Genomic DNA, 5,746 nt, shown 5'->3' on the forward strand with positions numbered 1-5,746 from the left:
TCAATGTAACGAAAGACAAACGATATCTAAATTCATTACATTCGATCTGATATTTTTGTTGTAAACAATCCAGTCGTCTGTGAAACAACGTTGCACAACAGAAGTGGGCGGAGTTAACCTTCGGTCAGCTGACATCTACTGCGCGAGCATATCTAATTATAGTAAACCACGTGGCGAACTCACACATGGCTTCTCGAACTATTGTCTGTTGCAACGAAACTGCCACAAAAATACCAAATTTATTACAAAGACGTTAAGTTTCAATATCGCAATGAACACATACCAATATACAGTATTCGATTGTTTTATGCAGGTATGTTGTAAAGAATATTTCATTGAAAATGTCAGAATGGAGACTATTTTGATTAACATTGTCATATCCGCAGGATCAATCTTCGAAAACGATCCAGACCCAACAACTTTTGACAAGAGAACGCCAAATAGAATGAATCTGATTTGGCTACTGAAACCTGATAACAGTTTGCTCCAGTTTTCTTTTACATTTATGGGCCAAACGACAGGTATAGTCATCGTGAAAGCGATTTTAAATTATTTTTTGTAAAATAAATAATGGTCATAATGTCGATTATATGTAGTTTATTCATTCATAGATACATCATCTATGGACATGGCGGTCGGGTAGCCTAGAGGTTAAAGCATTCACTCGTCACGCCGAAGACCTGGGTTCAAATCCCGATATGGGTACAATGAGTAAAGGCCATTTCTGGTGTCTCCCGCCATGATATTGCTGGAATATTGCTCAAAGTGGCGTAAAACCAAACTCACTCACTCATCTATGGACATGCCAATAAACAATTTAATAAACAGATTAAAAATATAAATTTTAATTCTAGATTCACTGTCTACAAATAAAAAGATCAATTTGAAATCTATAGACAGTGCTTGTTTATGGAAATATGCATGTTATGTTATGAATAATCGATGTACATGTATACTTCCGGAGACGTTTTACCTTTTAACTTATTTCGCATATTCATCATGTTCCATATAAATATCAGGTTCCATATAAACTTAATATTCGGAATATTTAAATCCACGAGCGCATATATGGTTCAAAACACAATGGGGCTTAATTTCTCAGCGCACACTAGGCCGAATTATCATCAACAGTTTCATCGAACAGTCACGAGTCAATAGTCTTGGAAAGATACCTCGAGTATTCCTTAAATTCCTTCATTAAATTTATTCTGTCCAACCTTGTCCAATAGTTCGTGTATATAGTTTTGCGAACTACCATAACCCCGATTAGTAATGTTTGGAATATGGTTTAATTCACAATCGGGCATAATTTCCCAGAGCAAACTTAACAACAGTTTCGGGCAAACGGTCACGAGTCTTGTCTTCTTCGAAACATACCTAGGATTCCTCCATGCATTTCGTCTGTCCAACATCGACCAATAGTTCTTGTAAATAGTCCTGCGAACTCCACTATGTCTGTCGTTAGGAGCGGTGCCTCGGTCAACCCATCTCTGAGGGAATGTTGTCACACACGGGCGGCAAAAACGATATGAACATTGCTGACAGCGACCTGTCAAAATTTACTGCGTTGTGATAGCCATAAGAAACCGATAGAATTTGGAAGAGCTCATTGGAGAAGAGATACATTAAACCTCATGAAAATGGTTGATGAATATAAGATTTGTAGCGAATTCAGGAATTCTTCATTTGTTATCAAGAATAAGTACCATTTCACATCACAAATAAATATATGTATTCATGCCTAGTCATCATAAATCAAAATTTCTGGAAAACTTTTGGAATGCATCTCCTACAACCCTCAAAATATTGGTAGTGCGTTGATTTGGTCAGCTGTTTCTCATGTCGTGTGACCCAAACGTTGGTGGATGGTCTAATATACGTCGGGTTGGATGGGTTGTGTTGGTCTTGATGGTTTTGCATTCAAACAATCAAAAGCGACCAATCTTGTTCAATATTAACACAACTTGTGATGAACGAAACAATATATGCAACTGAAGTTAGGTTCTATCAAAAGTTTCAAAGTTAAACACTTTCATCAAAGCAAAACTCACCTGTCACATCCCTATGGTTTACATAAACCACGCCCATTTTTCCCGCTTTTCTGTATTTGTTTTCTGCTAATTGTATGCAATCTATTTATATTGTAAAAGATGGCAGAAATTGCTAGAATGTTAGCTGATGTTAACGGGATTAAGAGAACATATTCGAAAGACAATCAAGAAGCTGTGGAACGAAGCAATTCGAAGAGAATAGAAAAGGAAACTGCGCCACAGGAAAAAACAACCTTTTCAGCCGAAAACAGAGACGAGATTGATTTCATTTATGAACAAGCGAAAAAAATCAAAACTTTTCACAGCGCAGGGAACCTTAATCTTGTGACAAACAAACAACAAACAACAATAATACTTTCTCATATTATATTGATGTTGATCATACTCGGAAGAAAATAGCCGTATTAGACTGGAATGAACATGTAAATGGACCTACAATGCCATAAAAAAATGTCACGGATGTTAGAAACCCTAGACGCCAGGCCGAGACTAAAAGTTCTCAAAGGAAAAACTTACAACATGTGGGATCGGATTTGGAAGCACTAGGTCGCCATTTTCCTCGTGTTAAGGAAGGTACATTGTTCTATAATGATTTAAGAAGGTTTAACAATGTTATTTTATTAACTACGATGATGTGCATAACGGTGTTCACGTGTTGTCGATTACCGCATGTATTTTAGATTGAGACACGTGGGTTGCTATAAATAACAATCACATTTCCCCTTATTCGTAAAACATTTACTGCGCATGTACGGATGTTTGGGTTTCAACGTGCAAAATGGTTGTGTATGTGGCTTGGATTGAGAACCCCGTTGGGAGCCATGGTTAGTCATCACCACATGTTTACAAACTCGGACGACATGGCTCCACTCGTGTTTGTGACAGATGGGAGTTGTGCACTACTTTGGGATGTAACTACGGGGATAAGTATTTTTGTGGATAGTGTGTTTATTATGGCTTTGGTTTTCCTATTGTTCAACAGCCCAAATGACCATTATTTAATACTTTTTTCTTTTGTTAGAGACTTAAATTTGTTTCGTAATGGGCCTTTATTGGTCTTTGTTTTAACGAGACTGTTAACGGGTATGGGAGCATCCATGATGTCGTCGGCAACGGTGCTAACGTTGTATTTGTATCATTAATAATAGATCTATAACAATTTTAATGTTTGAACTGTTTTAATTACGTGTTTAAGAATACATGTTTTGTGTCATATTTAGAGTATGTTTGAAAGAAACAAATTGTCTTGTTCTGATTAGATTGTTCTGTTCCATAGTATTTTGTAGTAAACATCTATAAATGAAAAAAAGTAGTTCCGCATTCGGACGAAGTCATATAGGTCAAAGTTATCTGGGGTTTATTTCACATGTGCACCAACATTTTTATATGTTCGGTTATTTTCGACCATATGGATAATGAATTTTGAATTTATTTTTTATTATTTCTTGCCCGTGAAGAGATCACCCGTTTAATAAACATACAGCTGTATTACACATTTTGTAATGCCAAAACGCGTGCTTATGTACTCTCGGAACACGTGTCACGAACAAATATTGAAAGCTTTCACATCCCTTGACTTATTCAGCGACATTGAGTGCGGAGATGATACATCACTAAGAGTAGCTTATGCACACTTGATGACCCCAGCAACCTTGTTGCTAGGATGACGTCACATGACATTGTTTCGCCGATGGATGTTGCAACAAAATTCAACAAATTACGTCATCGGGTATTGTGACGTGATTGTAAATTTTGAGTCGTAAGGCCCCGTTCCACAATACGATCTTATTGTAGTGCAACGACAGTCGTTAGTCTAAGTTAAAGTATGTGAGTTGCGATCACCTTAGCGCCACGATAACTTTGTGGAACAGACACCTAATTTCTAAAGGTGGACTGTTGTATGGTATTAAATTCATACGTTTCAACTTTTGACGTGTTTGAAGTATTATTCTGTTATAGTGAAGAGGATTATGTGGTTCGTGTTGGTGTCAGCCAATTACACTCAACTGTATAATTCTAAAAACTTTATAAATGGCATTGACAAGTAATAAATACAATGCTAATCTCGCTTCCGATGTAAAACCAATTTTATGAAACTCGTGAATAGTTGTGTTATCTGATACGCTTTTTCTCGTCAGATACCAGAACTTTTCACTCGTTTCATAAAACTGGTATTACACAGGAGCTCTTTTAGTATTCTATATTTATCCCAAACTCAATAATATTTTGTATTATCCCCCTACCCAATTATATTTTGTTTATGTTCGGTTATAAACAGTTGATGAGGCAGGTGATAAAGACAAACAGGACATGTTAATCCATTTTACAACACACGAAGGCACAGTATTTCCAAACTTTATGTATGTTAGGAAATGAACGCATGATCCTAAGCCCATATGTCCAATGTCTGAAATGTACGTATCAGTTCGACGCCAAATTTGTATTCAGGTCAATAAAAGAGCAATCATGTGACCATGAATATGTATAACAGAGGTCCGTAAATATAGAGAATCTCACCCGAGGGTCTTTTGATATCAAATATATCAAGACGAGTTGATAAAAGTGGAAACATTCCGAGGCTTGACGAGGATTTTTGCCACTTTTATCAACGAGTGTTGATATATTTGATGTCAAAAGACACGAGGGTGAGATTTTATTTATCATCCAACATCATTCTTCCAACTTTTTCAATTTGGAGACAGTAATTAGCAGTGTCTTCAGTGTAAAAAGTACTGCTAACAGCTTCAGTAGCAGAGCCATTAGTGATGTGATTTGATTGTGACGTCATGGAAACTAGTGATGTCACAATGGTCTGCAAAGCATTGTGATGTGATTTCAATGCAGCGATATCTACAGTGTAGATATCGCTTGATCTCATCCAAGCGATATCTCCTGTGGGAGCCAGTTTTGGATGATAAATTGCCATGTCCCACTGTATTTGCGTTTGTTGTAATGGAGTAAAATCCGGCTTTTGGTCCTGTGGTATTGAGTGAGTTAGTGAGGATTTCAGTTATATTGATGTTGGAGAAAAGCCCGAAGTGATACAGGTCTCAAATGTTTACAAGTTTGGAGAAACCAATACACACGGGTTGGTTTTGACAAACAAAGTTTGGCGGATCTTGAATTAGAACCCATGATCATAGTTTTTTAGCGTGCAAGAGGCGCAAATCGGCTTGAAATTCCCTTGAAGTGTTTCTCTCACAGTTACCCCGAGAACTAAAAACTAAAAGTTGTTCCTCGAGCTTTCTTATGAATGTGCTCTTAAGTATTGTAACAAATCGTAGCTAAGTGTTGTAAATCTTACATCAGCTCTGTGAGGGTTGTGTGAACACGAAAGAGAACAACGGGCAGCAGGATGTCGAGGATGTGAAAGACGTCTTTGTATTCATTTCAAATGAATTCCCATACGTATGATAGGTTCCTTACAATCCAAGTCCAGATTTGTCTTTGTGACATTTCTATTCTCTTCATATAACGCTTGGTATCAAAATAACCCGCATTTACTTAGATCTTACTGAAAATGCCCAAACCATCTCCTGATCTGAAAAGTTTTTAAAGTTTGTCATTGTGAGCAAATCCGATGTAGGAAAATACTAAAATGTCACGAGTTTCAATAATATATGTTGTGAAAGGCAACCACTACATTTAGTAGTTCATCAAGACCGCCTCTGCTGTCTAGTGGTCTAGTTGATAGA

This window comes from Haliotis rufescens, unplaced genomic scaffold (genome assembly GCF_023055435.1).
Source record: "Haliotis rufescens isolate VD_foot unplaced genomic scaffold, xgHalRufe1.0.p SCAF_32, whole genome shotgun sequence".
In the NCBI taxonomy this organism is placed as follows: domain Eukaryota; kingdom Metazoa; phylum Mollusca; class Gastropoda; order Lepetellida; family Haliotidae; genus Haliotis; species Haliotis rufescens.